Genomic DNA, 18902 nt, shown 5'->3' with positions numbered 1-18902 from the left:
CTTCTCAGAGATGACTAGTATTTTAAAATGCCCTACCTTATAAAAATGAGCACTTAAACAAAAACCCAGCCCTAAAGAGATGCAGTGTAAAATTGAAAGCCAAGAACATTTTTTATTCTTCTGCCACAGGTCAAAGTTCAATTAAGCCAAAAATGCTTCTTGTTTCCCAGACATTTAACACCAATAGGGGGAAAAAAACGAGGCAGGAGTCTCATTTTTCATGTCTTTAAGAGGTATTTTTGTCCAAGGACACCCTCTGGCTGTGACACCGGACTCTCATCCTGCATGCAGTTAGTTTCCAGCAGTCTGCAATGACTCTGTGAAACAGTGGCATATTAAGACTGCATTTACAACTAGCAACATGTTTTGTTCCCCCTCCCAAGTCATTTGGGGAATTTTTACCACCTCGGTCTTGCACTTGGCACTTACTCTACATGCCTCTCAACCAATATATGCAATCACAGCATGCACTAATTAATACCTGATGCCTAGGAATTGCAGAGCTCTAAGCTGTACATCAGAAGCCTTCTTGTGGTAAATCATTATGCCTAGTAGTTAAATATTAAAGTAGACTTTTTTTCATGAAAGGTGAAAAAATGGGTTCCATATTGTTTAAGCATCTGTGTTTTTCAGATGCCAGATAGCAGAAATAGATGCATTCAGGCTTATGTCAAACTATTCCTAACCCATACCTGCACCTTAAATTCTCATGGAACTGTAATAAATTTAACATTTACTGCCCAATTTTAAATTTTTACAGCACCCTGTAAGGAATGTCTCTGAAAACCTATGTCATGGCATTCATAAACATCATCACCCAGAACAACCCAACAATTTATCATGATCTCGAGTCTCTTGCCTCTTCTGGTTCTTGTTCTAGCTTGTTAATCACAGCCTAATCATATTCAATTTCCTGTATAAGGCATGTTTTTAAAGTTTGTTTCAGCTCTCAAAAAATGAATTGGGCTAAATTTTGTATTCACCTTGTACCAGATCTCAAGTTTCAGAACTGCATACACAGGTTTTATCTTAAAATGTAACAAACTGAGAAACAAATGCTCATTGCGGGAGTGTTCATTTGATATTTACTCCCACCTGTTTTGCTTCATCATAAAATGATGACGTTAATGCTTGTTACACAAAGTAAGGCACTACACACTTCTAGGCCTAACAATGCTGCCAGGTCCTCAAAACATCTGTCCATCTCCTAACTGTTTTATCCAATTACCCAATAAAGGGTCATGAGGCAGCCAGAGCCTATCCTGGCAAGTACGCGCAGGATAAACCCCGAACAGGACCCCAATTTATCACAGGGTACCCAGACAAACACACACTCACACCAGGGCCAATCAACTTGCAGTTTTTTGACTGTGGGAGGAAATCGACGTTAAAACCAAGGAAAAAAAATACAGACACTACACAGATAATACTCCAGGTCTGTGTTAAAGAAACCAGCCACAAGCCACCTCTCCAAAGGCAGCCCTCCAATAAACCCTTCACAGCAAGGCAAAGCTACCCCTCTGCACAGCAGTGGAAACTAAGTAACATGGCTAATAAATTAAATGGAACTGAAGCAGAAGTAAAAGGGAAAATGCATCGAACAGTTCACACAGCATCCTTTCATCATTTACAGTGTCAGGAACATTGTGCAATTAAGGAAACATCCACTCAGCACGTTGCACACACAATTAAGAAATTAAATTAATGGGAAGACATTTTAGTATTAGTACACTCAATCACTTGATATTACTATTTGTATCAATGTCACTTCTTTAATTTATACATGCATAAAAACAAAATCATAAAATACACATTCTAGCAATGGCATGTCCAGCAAATCAATAAAGTGTTTATTGCTCACTAGTGGCTTTTCCCCCATAAGTATTCTGTGGTCTGTTATAAACTTTATTAGGATTATGACAAATGTTTTATTGTGCCCCTGGCACAATTTCAATTTTATTCCATGTTGCTAATCCTCTAAATTAGCAGTCTAGAAAATTTGAAAATATCTGGTAATTAAACCTCATCTGAATTGTGCTCATTACAAAACTTTTATTTAGCTATGACAGGCACAAGATCAAGCCATCAGAAGTAGAATAGATGAGTTCCCCTTTGTAAAGACACAGAAATCAGACTTCTACTACCATAGAATTAGAGCATATCCCATCTTTTTTTTCTAACTCTGTTCGCCCCCTTCCAGATTATTGGTGTAGTTTCTGCAATACTTGGCCACCCCTTCAAAAACAGTTGTACATCTACTGTAATGATTTTAGTGTGCACATTTGCCACACCTAGGTGAACCGTGCTTAGTTGACCAGAAGTCTTAAATTTGCAATTTTGTACATTTTCAGGCTTGCAGTGACAAGGGAAGATGGAGAGATGGACAACTTTTACAAATCAACAATTATTCTTCTGCTGGGAACTTGCTACTGTATGTCAAGAGATCACCAGCTCTGCCGATGAGATTTCAAGTGAACACTTTCTCCGTGATAAAGGTGTTGCCAAACTGCCAAGTGTTCACAATTAAAAATTGGGTGGTTATAAAATAGTGTTTCTGTTATACTACTATTCAGCATCGAATTAACCTTCAAGTGTTCTTTTACAACATGCAGCTCCCTTCTTAATCCTAAAAGTAAAAAGCAATGAAACTAAAATTAAATAAGCAAGCATTCACCACATTTATCATTGCTTTTTACTATTTGATTGGAACTTTAAATATTTTGTATACTGTAGGTCTTTCCAACTGAAAACTAAAAGCTTTTGGGGGTCAAATTGTTAAGAAATAACTACAATTGGAGCCTATTTGAAGTAAAGGCCTAAAAGACAGACCCCATGAGGATTGGATCAGGCCATCACAGTTCAGACTGAGAGACATTCATTGGGTTTCATGGATTCACTGGTTTAAGTTGTGACAGCTGTCACAGAGATACATTTAGAGCTTGTGAGTCATCCTTGTACCAAAATCTACTGCATGGGAAACCTCAAAAATACTTCGGATTGGAAAAAACATCTGCAGTGGGCAGATTATCTTGGTCAGGGCATGATACGGAAATCAGGGTTTGTAGTCCCCTTCTTAAGGTGTTCATAAATAAAAAAATCAAAGGTTCATTGGGTTTAGGGAAAAGCAACCCAGGGCAAATGAGACTGCATAACAACTGCCTGATCCTACAGTTTCTTGTACCCAAGACTTTTGAAAAGGATGCTCACTCTAGGACAAGTTAAGAACTAAAGTGTCAACAAATCAGATTTTAAAGAATGCAAGACTCATACTGTAGCAGCACAGAATTAAGAACATTACTGTTCAAAAACGAGCTTCCAACAAAGAATGTATACAGTACCTCAGAGAAAGTAAACTAGCATTTGAATATCATGGAAGCAGGTCATGTAGCTAATATAACACTATTAAACTTTCCAAAAATATTTCCTTTCACATTTGATGCATCTTTTGCCTGAAGATTTTTTCTTTCAGCTTCCTGCAAAGCTGAGTAAGCTCCCTTCTACCATTGCAGAATAATAAAGAGAGAAATAACAAAAACAAACCCTTATGAACAGATTGTGCTTTCATTAACGGGTCACAAGGTGATGGAAAATCTACCGAAGCCCCATGGTCTGCATAAATAATTATGAATTGTTAATTGGGATTCATTACCAAAATTGTCAGACATACAATCACTGCATCATGCCTTTAACTAGATCAAAATTAAAATTAAAATTTAAGATGATGCAAATCACCAGATTCCGATTTGTCCCAGCTTTACGCAGATTGTGAATATCACATTAATTATAAAACAACCTGCCAAAACCTTGGGTGGTTTTGACATCCATCCAAGTAAATCATCTACTTTTCCCATTATATTCTACAATTCCTGGGTTCTGGATCAGAGGCTGAAGCCATTGATAAGAAATGATCAATTAATTTGACCAATTGATTTTAGCAGGGCTAAAGGATTCAATTCATTGTCCAGGATATAATACAGTATGTAGCTCATAGCAAGCCCTACGCTTTAACCTAACAGTAGTCCAAGTATTGCAATACTTGACAGTCATTGTACTGCAGCTCACTTACTTAGTCACTCACATATGACCATTTACTGAGGCAATGGAACAGAATGACATTTGCAGGCCAATTGTTAGATTTGAATACCACATTACATGCATTTATATGTATTCACAAAAGGTTTTGCCTTTAACCTTAGGCAAGGCTATAGCCTGACAATAAGTACTGTATACTGGAAAATGCTTCTTCCCAATTTTGAAACTATAAAACTTACAATCTGTTGCAGTTGTATCATTGGAAAACAAAAGGATAAACTTTGTCAGTCACCAGTAAACCATAATACACCAGACTTTGAGCATTCTGAACTTGAGCACAATTAGTATATGCAAGGTGCAACCTCAGACTGCAGCAGGACTAGCAAACCCAAATTAATATTTTTTTAGTTTTCCTATCCTTTCCAAGTGACAGATTTTCCTTTATAACACAGCCCAGCAGATCTGCACACAAGTAATTAAATGTTTGCAATTGCAGTCCTACAGTATATCCTATGTTGCATGTTAAATTCCAAGTACACCAAAATAATTCTGTAGATTTATTGCTGTTCTGAGATAACAGGAAAATGATCTTTTCTGCAGGTACAGTACATGAACATTTTATTGAACATGCAAGACGTAAGTAAATCCATTAATCATGAGCAGGGTTGATCAACAGTCAAAGTAAACTCACCACCTCCAGACATATTACAAGCTGTGCACAAGCCACACATGCTTTGCATCAGGTTGCAGGTGCTATCGAGTGGGAGTTTGTCCCAGTCCGCTCAGTCTGAAAAAAGTACATTTCTGTTCAATAATCTGAGCCCCAGATGCCACAAGTGGTCTCACCTCATTCCACAAATTTTTGATGGGGCTCAAATCTAAAAAGTAGGGCATCCTCTAAACAACTGTTCTCTTAAGAAAGCTGGTTACTTGAACAATTTGATGGCGTGCCTTCTCCTGGAACACTCATCTTGATGTGATAGTCTACAAGAAGGGCAGCAAGTCAAAGGACTTGAGCAATACAATGCATGCAGCTAGGTTGGCATCAAATTGGTTCAAGTAGAGGTCTGTAACAACAAGAAACATCTGTTCAGACCGTCACAACTGGAAAAATTAGGCATTAAAACTTCAGGCCTATTATTAAGGACAATATTTCCATGCAAAGCCTTGCCAAGTTTGAAATTACTGGCTGTGCACACCCCAGATGGTGGGCAACAGTTTCCTGAGAGTCCCCAGCATGCTTATAGAATGAATGCTTTTTTCTCTTGATAAGTAGGGTTTCACATTCAATAGGCTAAATCCTGTGCCCAGTCCCTCATTAACAAGGTGATTCACTGTTTATGCACCAAGGACTACACAGTCCTTTTCCCTCTTGATTGCTTTTTACATGATTTTACTAACAACTTGCATCTAACACTGATTTTTAATTTGCTGAGTTACACCAGATTTCTTATTCTCTTCAATAAGCACCTGGAACTAGAACATTCATATTCACCCAGATGGGTGGAGCATTGAATTCAGTTTAGCCCTTAGAGACCACTTTTCAGTTTTTTTTAATCAATTTAATATCAACACAACCATTCCCTATTATTCTTTGTAAAGCACCAGATCTTCACGAACATCCACTAACTTGTCCAGAAGGAACACTTTCCTGGAAATAAGGGTATGCAGATCTCCCATAGTACTCATGCCTCAAAGCCAAGTCTGTTCTTCCACTTTCTAATCACTGCATTGTAAATAAACACAAAGCATTTGGTTTCTGCTTGTGTTACCACAGCCAAGCAGCACGGCCCCTAAAGTTCAGTCCATGCAACATCATCACTAATTCAAACCAACACAAAGTCTATTATCCTAGACTTTAGTCTAATTCACATTTCACATCAGAAAGCATTCGTAGGATAAACATTAAATACACTTCACAGGGAACACAATTTTGACTGCAATTTCTTACCTGGCAAGATGTTACATACAATAGGCCCTGAGGTGGGAAGCCATAATTCATAACACATCCTTGAACTTCACTCATTGTAATTGATAACAACCTGACCACATGGTTCCACCCTGATCAAGACTTGAGTTCCAATGAGCATTTGTGGGATTACATGTGGCATCTAAGGCACAGTGTTGAGAGAACAGGCCCAAGTTTCTTCATGCTCTACAAGGGGAATTAAAGTCCCACAAGAGAGCATCAGAAACTTCATTGAAATCATGCAGAAGGTTCAGCTTGTATTGCATCCAGTGGTGGCCAAAAATGCTACTAGCCTGTGACATTCATAGTCAACGTACTATAGGGAACTGTTTACCCTATTTAAGAATGGAAAGGGGAAGGCGCATCACTCTGAAGGTCTCTCCAGCTTTTTCCCCCAGTCGAACAACACTGCTTGGTTACACCTGTGCTCCCTCTCTAAAGACCTTGTTGAGCAGAAAGTGGCAGTTACGTTTAGCAGTGAAAAGACTTTCTGCTTCTTCTGCTTTTTAAAATTCACAATTTATTTTTTTATTCAAAATGACCATCTCTAGGGGATTTAAACGCCTACAGGTTTTCATGAAGCAACCTCTCAATTTTTAAGGTTGTAATTTCAATTACAGTACGATTTCCACACAGACCAGCTCTTATTAATGGAGTAGGTATGCATGTCTTAAAGTTATGAAGTAATTTTTTTAAGCAATCAGAGGAAAAATGCTCTAAACAATTTATGTTCTATTTCCTCTGTGTGAAATTTGCCCATCTAAATCCTTCAAACTGAAGACGTTTGCCATGTCTCATTCAGTTTGCTTTCTACACAATGGAAAGTTCTAGCAATGTTACTGTATATTAGCAGCATCCCACAGCACAACACCATATTTTACTACATTTTACACTACTTTCACTATAGTGTGCCACAGTACAATTTTATAAGAAAATACAATTTGTGATTTTAGAAATCCCTTAATTTAAGGATTTCATGAAGTCCCAAATAATATTGGGGTGGAATTAATAAATTAGGTACTGTAGTTTCCAGCAAAATACACAGGGCTATAAAAATGGAGCAAAACCAAATGTATACCTGTACATGAAATTCTGTGGATTAATGTTTAACTTCAATAATCCTATTCAGAAATTTTAAATTTGATCAGTTACAATAAAATCATTTCTTATACCTAAAATATGAAAGGCTGCTTTACTCACAGTAATGTCTACATGACAAAAGTCTTTTCAGGTATTCTTTCTTGATTCTCATATTCCCTTTAATGGCTCAGCTTTTTGAGACCAAAGTTTTCACCGTATCATTAAAGGATAAAATAAGAAGCAGCTTAAAATTTTTCAGTTCATTAAACGTCAATCAGGGGAATATTGCAGTTTTAAAAGAAAGATCTAGGTTACAGTGCTTATACTGAAATGCCCAGCTGGTAAAAACAAAATACAAAAATACTTTTTTTTTTACCAGCAACACTCTAGAATAAGGACACTAGGGCCCTATTCTACTGTATGCTTGTTCAGGGTTGTGAAATTATACAAGTAACAATAAGGGAATGAGCAAGACTTCACTGCAGGCCTTCACCAATACCTATATTAAGGGACACTTACAGGGTCCCAGAGACAATGTTGTTGGCCTGTTGACCTTGAACACTGTTAGCATGGAGACTTTTCAAAACAGAAGTTGTGTAGTGCTTTTTTCCAGCTGCACAGAACAGAAAAAAAATGTATAAAATGCACTTTAAAATTTAGTGGCATTAATTTATCCACAAAGCAATTAATAAATAATATATTTTCTACTGCAGCATTGTGGGTTTTCTATATTTTACAGGTATAACTGTACGCTAACCATTGCTCAATTCAAGACCTGGAGTTTGTATGTTCTTTCCATTTTCACATGGGTTTTCTCCAGATACTCCAGTTTCTTCCCACATGCCAAAAACATACTGGCAGGTTAATTGGCCATCGTGTGTCTGTGTGTCTGCCCTATGCTGGAATGGCGTCCCATTCAGGGTGTATCCTGCCTCATGCCTGATGTTTGCTGTCTTTGCTGGGCTCCAGCTCCCCTTCAACCCTGAATTGGATGAAGCAGTTAGAAATGGGTGTATGTAAATGCATCCTGTGGCACGTAACAGCCAAGAGCAGAAACTGTTACCAGTGATCCAAATCCCTTTCATCACGGAGAATAACCTAGTATAAAAATACACCCGCAATATAGTGACTGACTTTTCTTTCCAACTCTCTATACTGCGACACCACAACTAATGCAGCCTTTCGGAATGTTATTCAGGAAGCAGGAATATGGTTCTTTTGGGTCTCTGAGTGCTTCAACCAGTAAAGATGCTCACCAGAACAAGTTGTGCTTTCTTATTAAGTGTTCAAGCCTTGGTCATATAACCCAAGTGGCAGGTGAGCACCACTGAAAATAGGGTGAGATTAGTAAACCAGTGCTCTCAGCAACCCCCATCCATATCTAAATCTGATAAATGTGAAAAATGTTGTCAAGTGGTCACACCTTTAAGTGCTCAGCCCTCTTGTTCAGGCAAACAGGTTCTAACCTCATCTGTCAACAATGACCAAGATCCTCCCAGTGGTGGGCAGAATATTCTTGACATGCCATGTGACACCCACCTCCAATACTTTGGTGGGTCCAAAACTCCTATCACCCCTCCAGTCACTGCCAAGTGGACAGAAGGTTTCAGAAAAAAGCATGTACTATATATCCCTCACACCTCTCCTGCTGGTATCAAGGCCACAATAGCCAAGGACGTGATTTTACCAAATGTAAAATACACAGAAACTGCTTTAAAGAAAGGTTGCGTTTAAAACCATGTATTAGTACGTGGTGTGGTGCAGTGGCTGTGTGGCTAAGTATCTGCGCCTGTGACTGGAAGATTGCCAGTTCATGATATGGTTCAATGATATGGCCTGTGGCCAGCAGAGGAATCCTACTCTGTTGGGCCCCTGAGCAAGGCCCTTAACCCCAACTGCTCCAGGGGTGCCGTACTGTATAAATGGCTGACCCTGCGCTCTGACCCCAAGCTTCTCTCCCTGTCTGTTTGTCTCATGGAGAGCAAGTTGGGGTATGTGAAAAGACAAATTCCTAGTACAAGAAATTGTATATGGCTGATAAAGTGATCTTATACTGTATATCTCACAGTAATGGTCCTTCCCCCATTTTCCTTTCTTTCAAACCACAATATTCTCAATATTGTTTACCTTTTCCACATCCAACAGTAGACCAAACAAAGTACTATTGCGGTCACCTTTTACAAGCTGAGGATTTGGAAACATTACACAAATGTAAGAAATAAAACAACTGGGCCAGCAGAACACTGCACCAGTCCTGGTGGGATGCCGTGTCTGTAGATTTTGTTTCCCCTCTGTTCTAACAGAGCTCACTTTTCAAAGGTCTTCATCAATAGATGATTTTAGCAGGTTTACAAGATCAAACTCAGGTTCTCAAGGACCAACAATGACTCATGTGCCAGTGATGCACAAGACTGGTTCTGCCACATAACTGCAGTCAAAGAGTACAAGATGGATAAGCATCTGTCAAAGTTCTAACTGACTTAGTTTATAGATAGGACTAAGAACTACATCTTTATACGTCATTAAATTTTGCATTAAAAAAGAAACTGGAAGCAAAGAAAAAGAACAAAAATTAGACAATCTTTATCGAGTTATTAAGGAGTAAACTCCTTAAGACAAGAGTGTTTAGACTTAGTGAGAAAAGCAAGTTCCTTACAACTTGTCAATATCAAGGCTGCCCTGAGAAAAATGGAGAGGGAAAGTGGACTTACAGCAGTGAGCATCTTTGAAATTAAATTGAGGTTTCCCATTTAGTAGGGCTGCAACTTAAAGAGCAGGAACTATGTGGCATGTTGTAAAAGGTCCTCAAATAATATCCAATATGATATGCAGAAAACGACCATGGAGAGTTAATCTACATGAAAATGCTTGGCAGGACAGCTTCAGGTCCCAATGAATGCTCATTTAAACTCATACCAATTTGTCACAGGTCACGTAGCCAATATTAGGGTGTTATCACTGGCATCGACTCGGCTCCTCTCCCTTGCTCATGGCAAAAAACGCTCCATGAAACTACAGAAAAGTCGAATAGAGGTAGTTGCAACCCATGGTATTCTCAGATTTGGAAGGACAGAGACTAGAGAGAACCTCAACAATTCTTTCTGTAATCTATGTACTTGCAAAACAGAATTTACACAGTAAATTTACACAGTTTTCACACTGTCTCACACAAAACCCACACGTATCCACTCATTTTGAACAAGATCGGAAAAAGCAAAGAAATCCTTTGTGAACAATCAATCAACTCCACCCAAATAATCCAGCTGGATAACTTTAGTTTTTAGCAACCGCCACACCAATAGAGTACTCTTGCCACTGATACCGATCCTGATTTCATATCATTACAACCAACACAGAGAAATCCAAACTATCAAAACACAACACAACCCACATCAATGTCATGTAATCACAGTAAAGCATTTTGAGAAGCCTTAACATGAAAAGCACTATAGAAACTCCAATGACTTACTTTAGTAGTTTAATCCAAAAAGGAAATGGCACACCAACAAAAGGCAGGCACAATCCAAGTTTCAAAACAGCAGCCTTGTAGCTCTGCAAGTATACCTCAATGCCATCATCATCAGCCAGGCAATGCAGTGTTTTTCTCCTAAAAAGAAGGGTTAATTTAATTCATATTCACAACATCATTACTGTAGATCTCTACCCACACACACACATTTTATCACATTCTATAGTACAGCTGAAGCACTAAGTCTTTTGGATACTTCAGAGGTCCTTCGGGTGTTTTTCTTTGCTGCACTGGAAATCCTGGTGAATTAAGGGGGATGGAAGAGCAACACTGGCAGTTTTACCAGAAACCTACCTCAACAATACATGCAGCTAAAAGATACTTTTCAAAAGTGTCTCACAACACAAGGCAAAATGCTATGAAACACGATTATTAGATTATACAGTCAAGATCACGGCAAGTACTACAGTATTAACACTTTCACAGTTGTCAAAGAGGTCTGTTTACTTTGGATTTTCTTCTGCAGAAATGCAGAATTTGAATCCAGGTCTTGAATGGTAAAGGGACCGATAGATGTTTCTGTGCCACTTGTTCTCTGAGCAATTATATCCTGTATCCCTCTTGCTACTATATTACATCTTTCATATAAAGTAGAATTTTATTAAATAATCCGTCCAGTTAACGTTAACAAAAACACCATGTAAAAAGTGAACCATAAGTGACTTTTTTCCTTTCACTAGGAAAATGTTCATGCGTTTTTCACCATTTTTGAAATCCATTATATACTTGGTTATGGTGCCTGCTTTGCAAATTTTTAGTTATTTTTTCCAGCATAATTACTGAGCAACTGGACCCATGTCAAACCTCTTCGAATATGACCTTAACTCAATTAGCATTCAATTTTACTTTTCATAACACTTCTGTAAAAGCCCAAATTTATTTTACAGTAAAAGCAAAACTACAGAAGTTTAGAAATGCTGGCCATTGTCCAGCCGGACACTTGGGCATCTGAACCTAACTCAAAGCCATTTCCTGAAATTGTAGCAACTGAGAGATATATCCAAACTACAGTGCTGACCTGTCATAGATCAAAGACTCAACTGACAGAGCACAGCTGCTTTAATTTAGATGGGTTTCAGACAAGAAGATCAAAGCCCTTCAATGTGACCCCTGTAGCCAGACAGGGACTGAACCACATCAGTAGCTGCCGTATGGGTCTTGGTTCTCTTTCCTGACTACCAGTGCAAACAATGAAGCAAATCAGTTTAACAACTGAAATGATTAATTGGCTGATAGTTATAAAATGAGCAATGTAGGCTTCTACTGTCTGTAAATCTTCTCATTCCTTTCAAAACTGTAAGGCCTCTTCAGTGCACACTTATGGTGTGGCTAGGACATATCAAAATATTTTGCTGCCCCTGTCTCATTAAAATGGCCATTAACCATCCATCGTAGAAGTACAAAATGTTCAGTGAAAATGAAATGAGTTGTTCCTGCAATGCAATGTTTTGTCAAACATAAACTGTAGAATCCCTTGATTAACTTGATGCAAGTTTCAAAAGAAATTCAGGCAAAAACTGACAAAAGACAAAGATACAATGCAATACAATGTTTTATCTTTTCATATAACAGTTTGGTATGGGAACCTGAGCATGAAGTATAGAAACAAGATTTCTAGTGTGGTTACTATTGCAGGGAAGGTGATTGGCAAACCACAAAAACAGAGGGGGGGGGGACATTTTTGATAGTGCAGTGCATAGAATGGCAGAAAGTATAATTAAAGATGCCTCCCATTCCCTGAGCTCTCGGTTTGTGATGCTTCCATCTGCGCAGTGTTTCAGAGTCCCTATTAGCTATTAGAAATTTGAATAAAAGGTCCTTAATCCCATACTCCTGTACAAATACTGAATGATTTTTGTTAATGATATTTTGTTTGTACCAGGTATTATCTGTGGATGTATGCTTTTTAATGGCTGATGTGTTGTTCTTTATTTATGTTTGTTGATAAATTATATGTTGTGTGTTTTAATTAAGTGTATTATTTGTAATAGGGGAAACCTAAGAAATGTCCACTTTAAGTACACAATAAGTTAATCTAACACAATATTTCAACCCCAGTTAAGAAGACAGTTGTGGAGAGAAATTCTGCATACCCCTTCAGTAAAGTGATACTCTGAACAGAATACCAGTGAATACACATCCATCCATTGTCTATCAACTGCAGGGTTAACCAGAGCCTATCCCAGCAAGCAACGGATGCATGGTTGAATACATCCTGGACGGGATCCCAGTCCATCACATGGCACACAAAGACGCAAAAACACACTCAAACCAGGATCAATTTTCCTAGAAGCCAGTTAACATACCAGTACTGTATGTCTTTGGACTGTGTAAGAAAACCAGAGCACCAGGAGGAAACCCTTGTGAACACAGGGAGAACATACAATCGCTACACAGACATTGTCCAAGGAATGGAATTCAGGCTTCAGCACTGCGAGGTATCTGAGGTGCTAACCACTGAACCACCGTGTCGCTTACTGTTCAAGTAAATTAATGATTTTTGAACCCAAAAAGACTATAAAGAGTATAAGAATGTAACATATGAACTCTGAATCTCAGACACATATACTTGTTTTGAACCTTTTCAGTGCGATTGTTTGAACTAAATAGACATCTTTAAAATCTATGCGAGAAGGGACCAAAGACACTTTGATGGGACTGCAGGCTAAACCCTAGAGTCCAGATGCTGTATCTCTCGTGGGCTAGGTCATGAGCCATTTGCCATCAGGATTCCTCAGGTAGCACCGTCCAGCTCTCCAAGTGATCCAGTGGGCCAGCTTATTCTCAGCCTCTCATTGGACACTTCTTGGCTTACAATGCTATCAACAAGAGCTACATTCCCATTCCTAGGAACACCAGCTCCCCAGCAAGCCCGGGTGGGTCTCATGAAAAACAAGTGCAAATTTCGGAGAAAAGCATACAGAGTCCTTATTCTCAGTACTTTGATACAAGAGTCCTACCAGAAAGGAGATAAACAGAAAGCTCCAAATTAATGGTGTTTTTTGTATAGAAATAGCTTGGACTTTGCAAGAATGAGGCAGAGTTTTTGAGAGTTAGCCAAAATATTTGGCTTCCAAAAATGTAAAGATCTCTAACTACACACAGAAGGCTCACAACTGTTGCCTTCACACTTTTATTTTTTAAAAAAGGTTGCATTCTCCCTTTCAGAATGAAATGCATTTTTATAAAAATGAACATTCCTACCATAATGACAGTAAAATAAATTATTTTTAAATAAATGATTCGGCTTACTTAGTTTTAATTGACAGATGTATAAATCCTGCTGGACAATTGAATTAAATCGTGAGTCTATGAAAGCAAATCTTTAGAAAATTTAGAAAATCTCCATAGAAATGCAATTCATGTAATCATTTGACCTCACCGATCCAGCTAGGAATCACCTCAGAAACAAAATACTACATTCAGATGGCTTTGCCCAGTCAGTTTCCACACCCCAGCCCACGTAAAAGTACAACAATCCACTATCCTCCCACTGCTGTGTACTTGATAGCAAGCTTCTGATTTCTACCCTTTTGTTCTACTAGTGCTTGTTCATCTGACAGCTTCAATTGCATTAGATGTGCTTTTATACACTTTAGGGGCTGTTGTCCAGTTGCGAACGGGAGGAAATATGCAGATGTATTGAATAATAGGAGTGAGTGAGGAGTATTTTACATAATTGTAACATTTCACTCATTAACTACAGAACACCACAAACAGTGAAAGATGCAAGGACATGGATTTTTCAGGTCAAGGTAATCATGAAATGCCACACTTCTCAGGTACAGGGTGGGAAGCCATTGTGTAATCCCTCGTTTACATTAAACCTGCAGGACAACCATGAGCCAGGGTAATTTAAAGGTTTCAACCAGCCCCATGTAAAGGTATCACATACCAAACACAATATAAGACTCCTAAAAGAGTAGCTTTAAATAATACTTTTTTTTCTCCATCTGCCAGAGCAACACATAGTATTTTTTAAAAGATTACATAAAAGGGCGACCTTACAGGCGAGCGCTATATATAGAAAAGTGTCCATTTAATTACTAGTAAAATATGCAATTATGCAAAGCTTAAAGCAACTGTTCAGAGAGAAACAGGATGTCACCCCTCTTCACCCAGATTCTTTTGGTTGAATTACCAGCCTTTGCCCTTGCAAACATTTAAATTTAGTTTAACAAGTTCACATTTTAAAGAATTTAAAACTGGCTAACTGCAATTTGTACAGTTTTTTTTTTAATCAGGTTCAAGCAGGTAGCAGGGCCGCTTAGAACTGCGACAGAAAATCAAGTGAACTGACTTTTTTATATCTTTTGACGTCAAGGACATACCCCCTTTTCACTAAAACAGTAGAATTCGACCTTTTTAAAGATGAGAAAGTCGCTCCTCAAAAAGATAAAAATATGTTAATGGAAAGAAATGCGGTATTATAAAACATCTTAAAGGCACATAATAAGCACAAATACTACATCGTTAGTATACTTCGTATTTTGCCGTGCGTTACGCTAAAAGGAGGTTTACAGCGTCATTATTGTCGTTTTTTTTTAATTTACTTTAACTGCTTTTCAGAGATCACATTTCAGAGTTAAGAAAATACTAGTACATATAAAGTACCTCCTAAAGGTACTGTACCTCTTTTCACAGATGATTTCCGTTTTATCTATTAATATGATTAAAACAGTTACCTTAACATCATGAATTCATACTAAGATTGGACTGTGTATTACACATCCCTGACATAAGGCAGGATAGCGTAATACAACCGGTTTAGAGCGAAGCTTCATCTCACACACAGGAATGTCATTTTGCACCTTTTCAGCGCATTTCAAATCAGCAACACCGTGGGGTGAAAACGTTTAACTTACCAGTATCTTCCAGTGATGGAAAAAAATATGAATGTTATTTTATCTTTACTTCCGAAACTACAACATATCATTTAAGTAAAATAGCAATATTAGGGCCATCAGAATTAAATGAAAGTAACGTCAAAGCAGTAAGCTTGTACCGTAATTGCAGAGAGCATATTTTCATCATTAATACAAATAAAGCTAAACGCTAGAATTTAAAAAATGTATGCCGCATTGGACGAAAGAGTAGCCTCTCTAGCACGGTCACTGGCACGTGTTTAAAGTACAGCTGTAATTAATAAAAGACATTTGGTGTGGTATACTTTATTCCTCCTTCTAAAATTAAGCAAAGATATAAAGTGGTTTGAGACACTACTTTGAAATAGCGTAAATGTAAATCCCGCTTTCAATATAAGAAAAAATATTGCATTTATTTCAATCACCCCCTTCTCACAGAATGCAGCACAATGTCCTGGTTTACAATTACCCGTAATTTCTTTACCTGATAGCGCACGGTGCATCCTCACCCTGAGAAACCCAGTAGTGCCTAAACGCAGTTTCTCCCATGCACAATGCAGATACTCACTGTCCTTATGATGTAATGAGCTCCCAATACAGACAAACGGCACAGGAATTACAAAATAAATGCTTTGCCTACCATGACATAGCGCTGCTCTTACATTTAAGTTGAGCTTCCCAAGGTCGTTTGAAGAATCTGTCAAGAAGGGAGACGGGTTTCTTCTTCCAAATCCTCTATTTTGGAAAAATACATGTATACATTCAAATGTAAATGAAGTAATTTATCGTCTCTTTCTGTGGGAAGCTGCTCGGCTGAGGCGTGCGAGACGTATATTTTGCCGCATGGTTGGAGTTTGACACAAGGTTTTGACAGGTACAGCCCGAATACCTCTTTCGCTTCCAGTATTTCTTTCTTTATCGGGATTTAAACTCTCTCTTGAGCCCACATCACAAGAAAGCCACAAGGAGTTCCAGCGTCAATCATACAGGTTTCACTGTGCTGCAAGTCCCCACCTCTGTACAACAGGGGTTGGTATACGAATATGATTGACTTTTTATTGAGCCTGTAAAGCGGGTGGTCTCCAACGCTGGTACCGGAGAGTCCTAGTCCAGGAGTCTCCGCAAGCAGTTCCCAAATTGTTCATTTTTAGAACCCAAGAACAACTGAACTGTAGCCAGTTAAGATGGTGTTTTAAATTTAGAGATCGTTAGGGGAAATCATCACCATACCCTTAGTCTTAAGAAAGCAAAGTTCCCTTTATTGAACAAATTATTAGGGAATTAGGGTAACTTGTGATGGTTTAGACCAGGGCTGGAGACCCCCTGCTGTAAAGGGAATGCGCTTTCAAAAAATCAGAACAGTGGCTATTATTATATTTTAAACTCCCTATAGAGACTTTCACCTACTTAACTTTGCTGTAAGTACTGGTATAAAGTAATTGGTTCTGGTCATTTTGTGGGTGACCTTTTTTTTCTCCAGCAGGTATTAATTTCGTCTGTGGTGCGTAATGCACCTCGTCAGGATTTATTCGCTTCTTGTGATCACAGTAATTGTTGTGATTCTCTGTGGACGTTTCAGACCAGGGGGTTTCTGGTCCTTGTTCTGTAGACCCCCAGTTCAGTTAGTCATATAAGTCACCTGTTTCTGAAAATTGGCACAGCCTATAAGTTATTGATCAATTAATCAACTCATCTATTAAGAGAACCCTGGTCCTTGGATTTAAGTGTTTCCTAACACATCTGGGTCCCCATAACAGACTCTAAATTAATTAAAAAATAAACCACTTGATTTACAATAATGAAATTATTCAGGGTCTTTGGAAATTGTCTAAAGACATGGTGAACTCATGGTGAAAGTTGCTGAACTGTGATTTGCAGACCCCAGCAGACAACATAGTGACAATGTTCATGAATCCGTTATTACAGAGTGTTTTAAGTGCTGTCTACAAACTCGTCTAGATCTAACACCTTCTCATCTGTTGGCCCGGATAGATGAGTAAGGTCTCTTCAGTTGATGTAATTTCATGTCATTAAAAAGATGTGCATTGTTGTTCAAGTGTCCCTTATGATAATAATGACTTAACTACTTTAGCTTCCAGGGCAGTTTAATAACAACCTCGTATGTAGAACACAAAAAAAGTTGGTTTAATTTTAATTTCTCTATGTTTTAATTTGGTTCTTCACATTTCATATGAAACCTGGCAGTCCCCATAGTTACTGTATGTATGGAGGTTGAAATGTTCCAGGTGAGAACTTGAAAGGAAGTGACCTATTTTATTCTTAAGTAAATGGAAGTACTGGGTTGTTGATTTAACATTCACGTCAAATTCTCATGAAGGTGCTGGGTTTATGGTTTATTTTTGGATTTTATCCAAAAGATGCATATTGCCTTGTCAAACAGTACATACAAGACATGGTAGAGTTCCACAAACAGCTGAAAAGTGAATATACTGTACAAAGCAAAATTATTACAAGTAGTATAACAGTAAAAATGGTATATAGAAATATGCTCTACTGATGGACTGTCATCCCTCCTGAACTTTGTTGTAAAATTCAAATAAAAAAACAATATACATATACAAGTTAATTGCTAAGTTAATTAAAATGCTTTGTTTGGACCAAAACACTAGGAATCATATGGATTGTGTTTTGAATTGCAGCAATTCACCACAGTACTTGTGGAATCTGAAATTATTATACAGAGCTTGAATTTTGGGACTGTCATGCAGGCTGAGGGGAGTGAACTGGGTGTTAATTTATGACAGAATTTTTTTAAAGACTAAACTGCATGAACCTTCTAAAAAGGGAGAGACGTGGCAAAAGCCAGCTGTCCTGCTTAATTAATCATGGATTAGATGAGGCCAGCCTCACACCTCGCTACCATGACATGGTGTACCTAGGTGTTCAGAGCTTTGTGAAAAATGGCCTGGTGAGGTTTAGAACTGAATCCAAGATGTTACCACACACATGGAGTTTTCGATAAACTGAAAATTGACAGCTTAATAGGAGCAAACTCTTGTGTGGAAAACCATGGGGAGTAACGCTGGGGCCACCGCTCTTTTCAAGTCTGCATACTGTATATATCCATTCTAATCACTGTAATTAACAAACTTCTTAACTAGAATAGCGCAGTAGCCATAGGATGCTGGCTGAAACAATGACAACAGAATAGGAAATCTCAATAAGATTTTGATTGGATGTAAAACCAGGGAGAGACAAGGCAAATCACACTGATGATAAACTGAAAAAAATAATTATATCCTTCTATTGTAATAAACCAGGTCAAATATCCAGGGAGCTAAATACATTACAGTGCAGTCATGTTGTTGCAAACAGGACCTTGACTACATCATCAAAAGCTATGCTATATCTCTATTTTACCATGGTGTGAGAATATTTAGAATACAAAGATCACAGTTAGCTGCCA

At 38.1% G+C, this 18902-nt stretch overlaps 1 protein-coding gene across 3 annotated transcripts in view; it reads right to left on the bottom strand.

The window, feature by feature from the left end:
• lrrc7 (leucine rich repeat containing 7) overlaps positions 1-16496 on the bottom strand; it is a 308839-nt gene extending 292343 nt beyond the window's left edge. Inside the window, exon 1 of one of the 3 annotated variants that reach the window (XM_088599029.1) lies at positions 16116-16496. The gene's annotated coding sequence lies outside the window, so the exon portion shown is untranslated. Of the gene's footprint in view, positions 1-15959; positions 16036-16115 lie in introns of those variants that run through there. The other 2 variants (XM_088599032.1, XM_088599030.1) reach the window with 2 other exon arrangements.
• Positions 16497-18902: the final 2406 nt, after the last annotated feature.

Source organism: Lepisosteus platostomus, chromosome 11 (genome assembly GCF_059453375.1).
Source record: "Lepisosteus platostomus isolate fLepPlt1 chromosome 11, fLepPlt1.hap1, whole genome shotgun sequence".
NCBI classification, from domain to species: Eukaryota; Metazoa; Chordata; class Actinopteri; order Semionotiformes; family Lepisosteidae; genus Lepisosteus; species Lepisosteus platostomus.
Note: the sequence above shows the minus strand (reverse complement) of the source record. Positions and strands in the feature narration are given on the sequence as shown.